The sequence below is a fragment of the Coregonus clupeaformis genome, unplaced genomic scaffold, assembly GCF_020615455.1.
Source record: "Coregonus clupeaformis isolate EN_2021a unplaced genomic scaffold, ASM2061545v1 scaf0775, whole genome shotgun sequence".
NCBI classification, from domain to species: Eukaryota; Metazoa; Chordata; class Actinopteri; order Salmoniformes; family Salmonidae; genus Coregonus; species Coregonus clupeaformis.
Genome location: NW_025534230.1, coordinates 122,843 through 138,215, shown reverse-complemented (window position 1 = coordinate 138,215; position 15,373 = coordinate 122,843). Strand labels below are relative to the sequence as shown.

Below are 15,373 nucleotides of genomic sequence, written 5' to 3'. Positions count from 1 at the left end.
TATCTTACCACAGTGGGAGGAATCCTAATTCCATACTAGGACTAAAACAGTCTCTACTTTCATTTCGTCATGAATTCAATGAAAATGTAAATGTATTGCCGCACATTTGTTAGAAATGAGCCTCTCAAGAAAGCAATAACAGAGCAATATCTGTCAAACTAAAATCATAATAGGAACAGTAATGTACATATTATTACAATTATGTAAATTAGAGTACATGTTCATACTATAATTAAGCATTAAGGCACAAGGGGGTGTGGTATATGGCCAATATACCACAGCTAAGGGCTGTTCTTAGGCACAACGCAACGCGGAATGCCTGGATACAGCCCTTAGCCGTGGTATATTGGTCATATACCACAAACCCCGGAGGTGCCTTATTGCTATTATGAACTGGTTACTAACGTAATTAGAGCAGTAACAAGAAATGTTTTGTCATACCCGTGGTAAATGGTCTGATATACCATGGATGTCAGCCAATCAGCATTCAGGGCTCGAACAACCCAGTTTATAATACCAAAGATACTGTGAAAGTACACAATGTTGATACAACTTAATTAAGATGAAGCCCTTTGTTTGGAAGCCAGTATAATATATAATATGAAATACTACATTGTAACAAAATCTGACATTATTGGTGTACTGTCTATATCTTGGTATAATATGATTTATTTGTGGGGGGGGGAAGTAAAGCAGACATTTTCATTACAGTTCATTACCCTCGAAACACAGACATATCCCTAAAAAGCATTTAGACTATATAGAACCAGGGCCTTTTTTCTCAAAGTAATCCATAGATATCTGGATTAATAAGACATACATACTGTAGCTCAAATATTCATTCTCTTTGTGATTTAATGCAATACGACATTAACCTGACACCTGGCTTTAATGATAATAAAATGACTAAAACCAGACACAAAAAGCGTGACTTGGATTCTTTCCCTGCAACAGATTTGAATTGGAAAAAACAGCAGTGCATTTGTCACTGACAAAAATAATACCTTCTTTCCCCAGCTTTAACTAGGATTCCTCCCCACCACTCTTACCCCAGCTTTAACTAGGAATCCTCCCCACCACTCTTACCCCAGCTTTAACTAGGAATCCTCCCTGTTGGTGATTTAGATCAATTGTTTTTCATTAAGAGCCAATAAACAGACTGTGGATTCTGTGACAGTTTTTCTCTCTTTTATTTTTTCCTTCTATTTTTTGATGTTGGCCTGACCTTCTAATTGTGCCATTCATTACCCTCACTGAGGTACGAGGGACAGCGAAGGGCCCCCTCTATTTCTCCCAGTGTCTTAGGGCCTTGTCACATGTAATTTATAGTTTCTAAGGTCAGGTCTAATCATTTTCCATAATATTGTATGAAGCGACAGCGTTTATTATGAGTGGAAATTGCATTTCACCTTGCATTTTTGATTCTTCTGTCAGGCACGTTCTCTCTGTCTCACCATTTAGAGAGGAAAGTACAAATGCTAGAAATCCTTGAAGGGTCTGGGTGGATCGGTGTTTCTTCACCACTGAACAGGGAGACAGTGTACATTTCTCAGCTCTAATAATAATTTAGCAGAGACCTTTTCAACCAGGCGTGCTATATATTTACTCTGATACACTTCATATTAAGACATATCTATCTCTATTGAGGGCTTGTTGTGTAGCTGTGGGTATAGCTGTACTCTGTATATCCACTATATCACCGTTGCTTTTATTGGACGGCATAATATACACTGTATATGTTGAGAATAAAAGGAATGGAGAAGTCTGGAAATGTATTAATTGCCAAAGATCATTCATCTTTAACCAACCTGATTTAATTTCTAGCACTGTAAATATTATTTGCCATGTGAAATATTCAAGAATAATCCCTGTTCACACATTATTTATCTTACAAAATGTGGGAAATGTACTGGACAAATAGCATAACTGGACTAAAAGCCTTCTCATAACCCATCTCTCAGTAGATTGAATTAATTTCCTTTCTGAGATTGTTTATGTGGATCATATGGATATGGGCATGTCCATCTGTTCCTGAATCAGTTTTAACAGGCACTAAGTTCCACTAGGGGAGCTTACGTAACAGCCCACATCATCGTCAATAACTTTCACATCACCAAACATACCATCGCCAGGTAATTAAGATTTCACTCCACATCCACTTGGCAATTGATCACCAATGCGTCTCCCGGGAACCAAGAGGTGTGAGGTGGGTAACAAAGTTTATATCAATACAGGTTGGAAGGATAACCTCTGCATTTTATCTGCTGATGTTCAGCTAGTCGTTGGGAGTCGAGCAACCGAGCTCGTCATACGAGGATGAGTGCGATAGTCATTGCCATATTGTCTGAGGGGCTTCAGCCATCTGATGACCACAAACAAAGGGAGGAGAGGAGGAGAGGATGCCTCACAGCAGATTAATCATGATAAACACAGATCAATTGCGGTCTATCTGTGAGTGAGCACTGTATAGGGAAGATATAAATAGGCTCATTTCCGGTGAATTGGGATATCTATCTAGCTACAACCATAGAAATAGAATGTCTATTCATTCTATGTCTATGTCCATTCATTCTATATACATGTCTAGAATGCTAGACTCTTCACTATTAGTAGTGATTGTGAGTCAAACCGTGCAAAATACCTAGGAATAAGGCTGAACATGCATAAGGGCAATTCATGATGGGTGTATTCTTTAAAAGCTTGACGATAAATGTCAGCACCATCATTCAAATCTATTATCTGCTCTTAGAAAGGTCAAGCCTCTGGCTTTTTTCCTTTAGACAACATGTGAGAATATAGTCGGTGATGTTAACAGAATCTTGCTGTGTGGAAAACAATCGATTGTCATTCTAGCTATTTATTTTTGTATAGTAGAAAAAAACACAATTTTTGCATTAAATACATAAATATATTGTCACAGTGATTTAAGGGTCATTACTGCCTCATCTCAACAGAGATAGAGATAACTGTCTTCCTGTTTTCCCATGCTAGACACACAGATGCTAAGCTTAGCCTCTCGAATGCAATGAGGACAAAACAAGTCCCAGCTTATCCACGAGAGAGTTGGGCTCATCCATAATGAGATAAGAGATAAGGTTAGGAAGATTGTGGGTCGGTGGAAGCCAGAGGTGAATGGCGGTTGTGTACAAAGCGTGGCTCTAACGAGGGCATCTGGACAACCTAGGATCTCGTGACTAGCTTTTACTACAACGTAATTCCCTAACTGGGGTGAACCAAACTGCAACATCCTCAGTCTATCACCATGATAGGGAAACGATAAGGCCCTTGCAGCAGATCTGTTGTCTGTCCTGTGTGTATTTGACTTGGTTATCCCTGTACCTGGGAAATGTGCTGGATACTCTACCTTCAACCAGACTATAGGGTCAATCGCCAAGTCCGGACAGCCAGTGGGAAAATAGTCACAGCGTCAGACTGAGGTATTAAGTCTGTCAGTTCAGTATCCCACAAACCCTCTCTTTCCATGGAAGGATTTTCAGGGTCAGCGCTAGTGATTTAAGGACTGATTTGACTCTCTTCGGGAGATTAGGCCCAGAAAGCCAGCTGGGGCCCTTTTCCCTTCACGTTACTGTTGTGTCGAGTAAACGTTGCTAATTATGCTGTGTGACCAAGGAGAACCCGCTGACGCTGTATTTTCATCATAAAGGTTTATTCATAACAAAGGGTTACAGCGTCGATTTACAGATACCTGCAGATACCTGGAGAATAATCGCCCCATCTCAAATCTGATTATTCTGTCGTCCTTTGTCCCAACTGTGGTATATATCCTATGTAATCTGATATGGGTGTTCCCCTACAGACCAATCCCAGGAGGACACCTAACAGACTTCCTCTGCTTTAGGGTGCCCCTCTAAAACTGCTCCCCAGATGCTCCCTCTAAGCTGAATAAACCTCCTCTCAGGTTCCATTTGAAAACGTTAGCAAAGTCATAATTCCTCAGATACTACATATTCCCTCCTTCGAGACAAATTAAGTCTCGAAAACAAAAAGAATAGGATTATGACAAGTAACAATTTCTCTTAATGAGTATATTTAACAATAAACCAAAAACATTTTTCTATGGAGTGTAAATACATTTCTATGAAATATGAACAAATCTCTATGGAGTGTGAGAGCGAAAAACCTGTCTGGCAGCTTTCTTTCCAAATATCCATCCATCAATCAAGACAGTAAAATTCTCTCACGGCCCCTCTGCCCCAGGCAACCACCTAAGTACTCCAGATCAATTCATACATCTTTATCAATGCATTTGAAACTATGATGCAATTTGAATACACATGAAAGCCCCAGCAAACAAAATACTATCAAAAAATGTCCACATTCAGGCTGGTCGACCCATCGAACCCTCTTGTGGATTCTCTCTATCCCTGCCTAGACCCAATATCCCTAAGCATCCACGAAATAAACAAAAACATCTGAGATCCCCACATGTACCCAATAACAGCAAATATCATTCTACAAAAATTAATACCAAAAGAATATGACACAAATTATGTATTACACATGCAAATATGTCTATATATCATTGCAGACACTGGAATGTAGTCCACTACACTTCATCTCCTCAGCAGTGTCGACTTCCAATGCATCGTCGATGATGGAATCGGAACATTTCCACACCTTCCTTGTTCCACTTCCTCCAGTCCCTTCATATTGTCCTTTCATATTGTCCTTGTTTGAGCATTTGAATCCCCTCTACATATTTCCCCATATGCTTCTGGAAGAAAAGAAAAGACCAAACAGTATCTTTTGCAAAACATCACATTCAAATTAAAACATCAATATCAACTAAAAATATAAAAATGATATATAAAATGAATCACATTCTATTTCCCCCCTTTGATTCATAACAAAATACTAAAATCACACTAATATTTAAACCTCTGAAAAATTATCGGATATTCAAAATTGATATCTATCTATCAATACTCCTTTGAGTCTTGACAGAAGGTTAAACCCTCTTATCGTTTCATTTGCAAAACCCTTCAAATTATAGGTAATATTATCTATATTATCTTCTCAAATTTTACACCACACCATGGAAAAAATCCCCACTTCTCTCTTAGACTTATCCTCCAATGATAGGCTTCCAGACTATGAAACTTCTCTCTTTCATAATCAGATTTATCTATGTCCCTTTCTTCCCCTCTTTTAATTTTAAAACCTCATATGGAAGCTTCAACATGTAACAACATCCTCTCCATCCATAGGTAAGAATATATTCTCTCTCAGCACACAAACCCCTAAACATCTCTAAAATCCCCAATAGTCACATTATCATTCAAAAACTTCTCTCCACATGAGAGAAATCTCACCTCTACACATTCCTTCTCTCACATCTACAAGGAAGATGAGCTGTATCACCCATCCTAACCCTAATGACAGTCTTTTCCTCTAAAATTGGTGCTGGAGCGATTGGCTCCCTTGTAATCAAATGTGATATATTTATAGCTTTAATAACTGTCAATGTTGAAAGAGTTAAATTGCTTCTCACTGTTGTTATAATATGCTGAAGTGTTGATGTCATTGTTGTTAATTCATCCATTTTCCCTAAAGCTTTGAACTCTTGACTTGTATTTCCATCTATCACCACTAGTGTCACTACATTAACTCTCAGTCCCAACTCTAATCCCTCACTTTCAAACTGTTGATTATAAAAAATACATTTATAATCACCTTGATCTTCCTGCTGGGAATTGTAAATATAGATACTACAATCACCCTCAATCTTCTCTTATCATTCAGCAACGCATACTTTCTCAATGCAACTGCTCCTAACAGATCTAAACTCCTACCATATCTATCTTCCCACTAAACTCTAAATTTCCCTTCACCACTGTTCTCTCTCTCTTCCTACTAACATTGAAGCTTAGCTGACTGTCCTAGAGTTCCTTCAACCCTAGTTTTCTTAACTTTTTAATCTGACTTTTTCTTCTAACTTTTAAAAACCATTTCACTGATTTATCCACAAATTCCTTTCCCTCTAATTTTAGAAAAACCATTTCACTGATTTATTCACAAAATCCTTTCCCGCTAATTTTAGGACATGTGATCGGGTAATCCCCACCTGCTTATGACTTCTTTACACACAGACTTGGCAAACGATTGAGCATCTTTTAGCCTAATTTGACATCTTATTCACCTCTTGGTGTAGGAATGTAACCAAGAATAACAGTCACCCCTTTTAACATTATTTTTAAGACAGATTGTCCTCCTTCCTATGATATAATCAACCTTTTCAATCAAATATGGTTCCCAAAAACCCTACTCCTTTATAATCTTCTCCTAACCTTAGCCTTCTTTCAACATTAGCTAACCCCTAGCTTCCTAAATCATCAGACCTAATAGGTCCAGAGGCGCTACTATCAACCCCTCATGGTTTCTCCCCAAAACAACAATTGATTCCTACTCTAACGATTTTTTCTATTGTCTTCAAAACACCTGCTTTTGAAAGTCCTTCAATTTCTGGTTCAATCCCTTGAATTGCTTCATCTTTCAAATGATACTCATTCTTCCAAGGAGGTCTTCCTCCTCAAAATCTTCACTGAGATTTCCTATCCAGAATACTAAAGACAAATCCATCTCTGTCATCATCAACCATTGGTAAACCTTTTCCTTTGGCACTTCTACCAGACAGCCGTCTGGTGTACATCTTATTGTACAGTTCAACTTACACAATGCATCTCTTCCCAACAATGCAATAGGTGTATGTTCTGATACCAATATGGGTATTGTAATTTTTTCTGATTTTTATAGCAGAGCTCAATTGGTTCCTTAAGAGTAATCAACTGTTTTACTCCCTCAAATCCCTATCCTAATTAGTTAATTTTACATAGTGAGATGTGTAACCTCTTCAGGCTGAACACAGATAAAAGCAGCTCCGCTATCCGCCTTCACTTCCCATAGTCCTTTGTTTTCACTTCAATTGTTGGATCTTTTTCCCTAATTGGTGCTACCAGCTGACACCCCCCTTTCCGATCTTCTGGGCACCCCTAGAATCCTTGCTCCTTGTCCCTATAAGGATTCACCTGTCCTCCAGATGATCTTCACTTGCTCCTGTATCTTCCTCTGAAATTCCCTCTTGTGTTTCCTTCTGGCCCATTGCACTCACAGCAAAGTCACCAACCTGTCCACAATCATAACACGCTTCTTAAGATTGCTGAAAGTATGGCTTAAATCTTCCTCCTCTTCCTTTTTCTAAACCTTCTCGTCCTCTTCCTCTCCAATTCTTTCACAGTCCAGACACTATCTATGGATATGAAACAACTTGTACCACTAGTTGTGGCTGGTACAATTGCATTTGACCTTGTTCAGTTGAAGCTGTAGCAGTGATTGTTGATTTGGTGCACACTGATTCTTCATAACCAAAGCTTTTCTTCTCCTTCTTCTTCTCCCCCAGTTGTATTTCATCAAGTTTTCTGAGAGTTTCTTGGTCCTGTTCTTTCTTGTTGTTGACATATCGGTATTCTTCAAAGGCTTATATTCTAAGTTCTGTCCTCGAAATATCATCTTCCATCATCTTCTTACTTGTGCTCTCTTTCCTTTCCTCAATGTATTATTCTTCTCCAATTCTTGGGATCCTTTTCTCAGCAGTTTTTCCTCTCTTCTGTATCTTCAGCTTCTTGGGTTGTTGTTCCAATTATCTTTGTCTCTTCTAAATTATTCCCCTTATCCAGGCATAATACGCATCAGTCTATATCTCTTTCTATTTCTTCTTTGCTAATCATTGTAGAATAAAATCCTCTTGAATATGAAGCACCTTTAATCTCCAAATCTTCATCGCTGTCTTCATCTTCGCTTTCATCAGAACTGGAATATCTTGTATCCTTCTTCCTTCAACTTCCATCAGAGATCAAATCTCTAGTATCCTTCTTCTTTCCTCTTGCCAACTTCTAATCACAGAGTCATATCCACCCATGATCTCTTCTCAATCACTCTGATCATCATCATCATCTTCTTCTTCTTCAAGTTCCATCTTCCTTAACCTCACTACACTCTTAGTTTCCAGACATCTCATTTTCTTCCTACTTTTGGAGTTTTGGATTCATCTTTATGGTCGTTTCTGCTTCTCCTCTCTCTGTTATTCAATCACTTTCATCATGTTGATGACGTCAGGGTTAAAATCCCCTTCCACTAGCTATGGTTGTTCAATGTCATGCCAACTTTTATTCCCTTTTCCAGATAACCTTTAGTTAATGGTATTGCAAGGTTTACTATTTTCAACTATATCAACAGGTGTAATTACTTTCATAGTTCTGATGTCCTTTTTCCCCATTGTAACAACTATTTTATATTCCTTTATTGTAAATTATTTTATTATTTTAGACTATCTAGCATATAGTTTCCTCCCTTTAATTATTAATTATTATACTAATTTTATATTTTTTATTAAACAATCAATTAATCAATTTATGAATAATCCCCCAAATTTTTTTTTAAATCAATTTATTGATTAGTGGCAATCTTACCACCTCCAATCAGGATATTAAATGAAAGTAGTCAACTTCAGAGCAATCCAAAAAATAAGGACCTCTAATCCTGCAACACTACAGTACTCACAAACAAATTGCTTAATAAGCACCCAATTACCTTAATTTTACAGAATAATGTCAGTACTCGATCCCCCACTCATGCACAAAAACTCCAATATGCAATTCTTATTTTCATCAATTGATCAGTCTTTTGCCAAGTCCTTGACAAATTGTCATAACATCAAATATGCTAGGCACACAAAATATACTGTATGGGAAGGTAGGTTTTGTAAATAGGACAGCACTGGCCTTAGTTTGACTTGATCCTGTTGCAGCAGACTCTGTCGCGTGATGTACACGTCAGCACTTCCGCTCTCTCTCTCTCTCCTCCTTCCTCTTATCGTCTCTCATATGACAGAATAACAAAGAAACAGACAAGAATTTAGTAGTTTATGCACTCACTAAGCTATTACAACATATCAATACTCCTCCGTTCACATTTGTGCTAAGAAATAAGCAAACAACTTAACTCAGGAATATTATAAATAGCTCAATAACATTTTATTTTATTTATTTAATTATTTGATTTTATTTTTAATCCGTCGACATATCTCTAGTTTATCAATTCGATAGGTCTCAAGAAAACAGTTTACTCTTCAAACAACAGCCGATTTAACAACCAGAATACACTATTAGTCTCTAACTCTTCTCTCTCTTTGTTCGTCTGCGTCTCCCCGCAGAGGAGTGTAGGCAGAGGAGTGGCATATTTACCCCTACGTAACTCTAAACTCATAAAATCACGCGCATGCGTAGTTCAAACACCAATACGATTTCACAGTGGATGGAGCTCTCTCCCAGCTCTCTCCAAGTCAGACAACAGAAAGTTAACAGTCCCGCTGTACTTCCTCTCTTTTACCCCTCATAGACAAATAATAACACTTAACAGAGCTCACAAACCATAGGACACAAATCCTACACTATTCTACACAGTTTTAAGAGGCTCAATCCATACCTATGGACCCCTAAGGTATCATGTAGCATGTAGCATGTAGCATTTTACCTCCATTGCGCCGTATAATTCCTTTGTTCTCTACATTTTTGCTACCACGAGGTCCCGCGGAAATTCATTGAGCGGTCACATCAAACATATGATTCGTCAACCACATGCTGAGAGGTAACTTACAACCGAATATATATACCACAGCCTCAAGCCCCATGGACTTACCTAACTTCACCTAACGTGTTTTTAGGATTTCTGGCCCATCCTAGTGATCACCTCATTTAAGAGGGCTTTTCCATAGATTCGCAATGTCCTAATTTGTACACATTTATCTTAGTTCCTGGCCTTATCTTCATTCTTCAATAGTTATATACACTCCCCCATGTTTGCGTTGTTTACCAGCGCAAACAAATTTAGAATGGACTCCTATCCCACAGCATATCAGCAAAGCGCACACGCAAGTTCTTTAACGGTGCATTCATTCAACACCGACACACACAGACACACGAACTAACCAGAGCCCAAAGTGGAGAGAAAACTCACCCTTATCTGCCGGACTCTGGAGCCAGAGTCAGCTCGGTGCCCATGAATGGAACGCTGAGAAAAAACGCAATTCGTCCGAATACCTCGTCGCCATTTTGTTGTGTCGACTAAACGTTGCTAATTATGCTGTGTGACCAAGGAGAACCGCTGACGCTGTATTTTCATCATAAAGGTTTATTCATAACAAAGGGTTACAGCGTCGATTTACAGATACCTGCAGATACCTGGAGAATAATCGCCCCATCTCAAATCTGATTATTCTGTCGTCCTTTGTCCCAACTGTGGTATATATCCTATGTAATCTGATATGGGTGTTCCCCTACAGACCAATCCCAGGAGGACACCTAACAGACTTCCTCTGCTTTAGGGTGCCCCTCTAAAACTGCTCCCCAGATGCTCCCTCTAAGCTGAATAAACCTCCTCTCAGGTTCCATTTGAAAACGTTAGCAAAGTCATAATTCCTCAGATACTACATTACCGACACAGAAAAGTGTATCCACAGAAGGTTTGTTAGTGAGGGAACTTAGCATGACCCTTAAAAAAGTTCAGAAGCCACCTGTGTTATAATTAAACAATGAGGCTTGAGGGGGTGTGGTATATGGCCAATGCATTCAGAAAGCATTCAGACCCCTTCCCTTTTTCCACATTTTGTTATGTTACAGCCTAATTGTAAAATGGATTAAAAATATATATATCCTCATCAATCTACACACAATACCCCGTAATGACAAAGCAAAAACAGGTTTTAGAAATGTTTGCAAATTTATAAAATAAAATAAAACAGAAATACCTTATTTACATAAGTATTCAGACCCTTTGCTATGAGACTCGAAATTGAGCTCAGGTGCATCCTGTTTCAATTGATTTTCCTTGAGATGTTTCTACAACTTGATTGGAGTCCACCTGTGGTAAATGTAATTGATTGGACATGATTTGGAAAGGCACACACCTGTCTATATAAGGTCCCACAGTTGACAGTGCATGTCAGAGCAAAAACCAAGCCATGAGGTCGAAGGAATTGTCCGTAGAGCTCCGAGACAGGATTGTGTCGAGGCACATATCTGGGGAAGGGTATCAAGAAATGTCTGCAGCATTGAAGGTCCCCAAGAACACAGTGGCCAAGTTAACAAACAGATCACCAACCATTTTGAATCCCACCGTACCTTCTCCGCTATGCAGTCCGGTTTCCGAGCTGGTCATGGGTGCACTTCAGCCACGCTCAAGGTCCTAAACGATATTATAACCACGATCGATAATAGACAGTACTGTACAGCCTTCTTCATCGACCTGGCCAAGGCTTTCGACTCTGTCAACCACCGCATTCTTATTGGCAGACTAAATAGCCTTGGTTTCTCAAATGACTGCCTCGCCTGGTTCACCAACTACTTCTCAGATAGAGTTCTGAGATAGAGTGAAATCGGAGGGCCTGTTGTCTGGACCTATGGCAGTCTCTATGGGGGTGCCACAGGGTTCAATTCTTGGGCCGACTCTTTTCTCTGTGTATATCAATGATGTCGCTCTTGCTGCTGGTGACTCTCAGATCCACCTCTACGCAGACGACACCATTTTGTATACATCTGGCCCTTCATTGGACACTGTGTTAACAAACCTCCAAACGAGCTTCAATGCCATACAACACTCCTTCAGTAGCCTCCAACTGCTCTTAAACACTAGTAAAACTAAATGCTTGCTCTTCAATCGAACGCTGCTGGCACCCGCCCACCCGACTAGAATCACCACTCTCGACGGGTCTGACCTAGAGTATGTGGACAACTACAAATACCTAGGTGTCTGGTTAGACTGTAAACTCTCCTTCCAGACTCACATTAAGAATCTCCAATCCAAAGTTAAATCTAGAATCGGCTTCCTATTTCGCAACAAAGCCTCCTTCACAAATGCTGCCAAACATGCCCTCGTAAAACTGACTATCCTACCGATCCTTGACTTTGGCGATGTCATTTACAAAATAGCCTCCAACACTCTACTCAGCAAATTGGATGTAGTCTATCACAGTGCCATCCGTTTTGTCTCCAAAGCCCCATACACTACCCACCACTGTGACCTGTACGTTCTTGTTGGCTGGTCCTCACTACATGTTCGTCGTCAAACCCACTGGCTCCAGGCCATCTATAAATCACTGCTAGGCAAATCCCCGCCTTATCTTAGCTCATTGGTCACCATAGCAGCACCCACCCGTAGTCTGCGCTCCAGCAGGTATATCTCACTGGTCATTCCCAAAGCCAACACCTCCTTTGGCCGCCATTCCTTCCAGTTCTCTGCTGCCAATGACTGGAACGAATTGCAAAAATCTCTGAAGCTGGAGACTCTTATCTCCCTCACTAACTTTAAGCATCAGTTGTCAGAGCACCTTACCGATCACTGCACATGTACACAGCCCATCTGAAATTAGCCCACCCAACTACCTCATCCCTATATTGTTATTTATTTTGCTCTTTTGCACCCCAGTATCTCTATTTGCACATAATCTCTTGCACATCTATCATTCCAGTGTTAATACTAATTGTAATTATTTTGCACTATAGCCTATTTATTGCCTTACCTCCATAACTTGCTACATTTGCACACACTGTATATATATTTTCTGTTGTATTTTATGACCTTATGTTTTTTTTATCCCATATGTAACTCTGTGTTGTTGTTTTTATCGCACTGCTTTGCTTTATCTTGGCCAGGTCGCAGTTGTAAATGAGAACTTGTTCTCAACTGGCTTACCTGGTTAAATAAAGGTGAAATAAATAAAATAAATAAAACAATTCTTAAATGGAAGAAGTTTGGAACCGCCCAGCCTAACTGAGCAATCAGGGGAGAAGGGCCTTGGTCATGGAGGTGACTCTGACAGAGCTCCAGAGTTCCTCTGTGGAGATGGGGGAACCTTCCAGAAATACAACCATCTCTGCACCACTCCACCAATCAGGCCTTTATGGTAGAGTGGCCAGATGGAAGCCACTCCTCAGTAAAAGGCACATGACAGCCTGCTTGGAGTTTGCCAAAAGGCACCTAAAGGACTATCAGACCATGAGAAACAAGATTCTCTGGTCTGATGAAATCAAGATGGAACTCTTTTGCCTGAATGCCAATAATCACATCTGGGAGAAACATTGCACCATTCCTACAGTGAAGGTTGGTGGTTGCAGCATCATGCTGTGGGGATGTTTTTCAGTGGCAGGGACTGGGAGACTAGTCAGGAATGAGGGAAAGATGAACGGCGCAAAGTACTGAGAGATCCTTGATGAAAACCTGCTCCAGAGCGCTCAGGACCTCAGACTGAGGCGAAGGTTCACCTTCTAACAGGACAATGACCCTAAGCACACAGCCAAGACAACACAGCATTGGCACAAATAAGGCTCTACCTGTGCAGAACACCTGCCCATTTGCCCTTCCAGTCTCAAAAGTGCCCTTTTCGGTGGTATAATTTCCTCCCCAGTGTTTCTTTTAAACTTTTATTGTCTATGCTGTTCTGAACCCACTGCCTGTAAGTCATCTTTGAATTCCCATTGTCGTATCGGGTGAATGCTGGCAATTATTGCTGTCAACAAAGAGTCCGCTTAGGCTGCACCATGATTAGAGGCTTTTATTAATATCACAAGGTTACAGCATAAGTTACAGACCCGCGGTGTCTGGAGAAGCCCCGTCCCAAATTAATCTGAATGCTTCTGACTTCTCCTTTGTCTAACCCATACTTATAAACAATGGCAATAAATGGGTTGCTCCCTTTTTCGTCCAATCACCGGTCTCCCCTGGGGCGTCACCCTCCAACTGCTACATTCAAACTAAGATAAACAGTTTTTCTTTGTCCCTCAAGACTAGTCATAATCTTCATACACGACATATCCCCCCTTCGAGACTAAACAGTCTCGAAAACAAACAGAATAGGATTATGACAAGTGACAATTTATCTTATTGAGTATCTTTAACATTAAACCAAAAACATTCTTCTCTAGAGTGTAAATACCTTTCTATGAAATATGAATAACTGTTTATGAAGTGTGAATACATTACTATGAAATATGAACAAATCTTTATGGAGTGTAAGAGCGAAAAACTGTCCGGCAGCCATCTTTCCAGATATCCATCCATCAATCAAGACAGTAAAATTCTCTCACGGTTCCTCTGCCCCAGGCAACCACCTAGATACTCCAGATAAACTCATAAACCATGTAAATGCATTTGAAACTATGATGCAATTAAATACACATGTAAGCCCCTGCAAACAAAATACTATCCACAAAATATCCACTCTAAGGCTGGTCAACCCATTGGACCCTACAGTGGACCTCTCCCTGCCTAGACTCCCTGTCCCTAAGCATCAACGAAATAAACAAAAACATCTAAGATCCTCACATGTATTCAATAACATCAAATATCATTCTACAAAAATTAATACGTAAGAGTATGACACAAATTATGTATTACACATGTCTATATTTCATTGCAGCGTCTCCTGAGTGGCGCAGTGGTCTAAGGCACTGCATCGCAGTGTTAACTGTGCCACTAGAGATCCTGGTTCGAATCCAGGCTCTGTCGCAGCCGGCCGCGACCGGGAGACTCATGGGCGGCGCACAATTGGCCCAGCGTCGTCCAGGGTAGGGGAGGGAATGGCCGGCAGGGATGTAGCTCAGTTGATAGAGCATGGCGTTTGCAACGCCAGGGTTGTGGGTTTGATTCCCACAGGGGGCCAGTATAAAAAAAAGATGTATTCACTAACTGTAAGTCGCTCTGGATAAGAGCGTCTGCTAAATGACTAAAATGTAAATGTAAATTGCAGACACTGGAATGTAGTCCACTACACTTCATCTCCCCGTAGTCTCGACTTCCAATGGATTGTTGATGATGGAATCGGAATCTCTCCACACCTTTCTTGTTTCATCTCCTCCAGTCATTGTCCTTTCATATTGTCCCTTCATATTGTCCTTGTTTGAGTATTTCAATCTCCACATGTTCCCCCAAATGCTTCTGGAAGAAAAGAAAAGACCAAACAGTATCTTTTGCAAAACAAACACTTTCAAATTAAACATCAATATCAACTAAGAATATAAGAATGATATATAAATGATGTATGAATCACATTAACCATTTCCCCCCTTTGATTCATAAAATCATACTAAAATCACCCCAATATTGAAAAAAAAATTGAAAAATTATCAAATTATCAAAAATGATATTTATCCATTCAGTTCCACTTGTCCATCTTCATCCAGATCAGGAACAGTCAACACCGGCATCTGAGTGTTGTCTCCAGGCATCACTCTCCAACCTATCTCAATATCATAGCTTTCTCAAAGGTCAGTAACCAATTACAAACATCACACACAGTGCTATC

General features: G+C 39.9%; 1 pseudogene; it reads right to left on the bottom strand.

The window, feature by feature from the left end:
* LOC121553853 overlaps nt 1–9,555 on the bottom strand; it is an 87,138-nt pseudogene extending 77,583 nt beyond the window's left edge.
* Nucleotides 9,556–15,373: the final 5,818 nt, after the last annotated feature.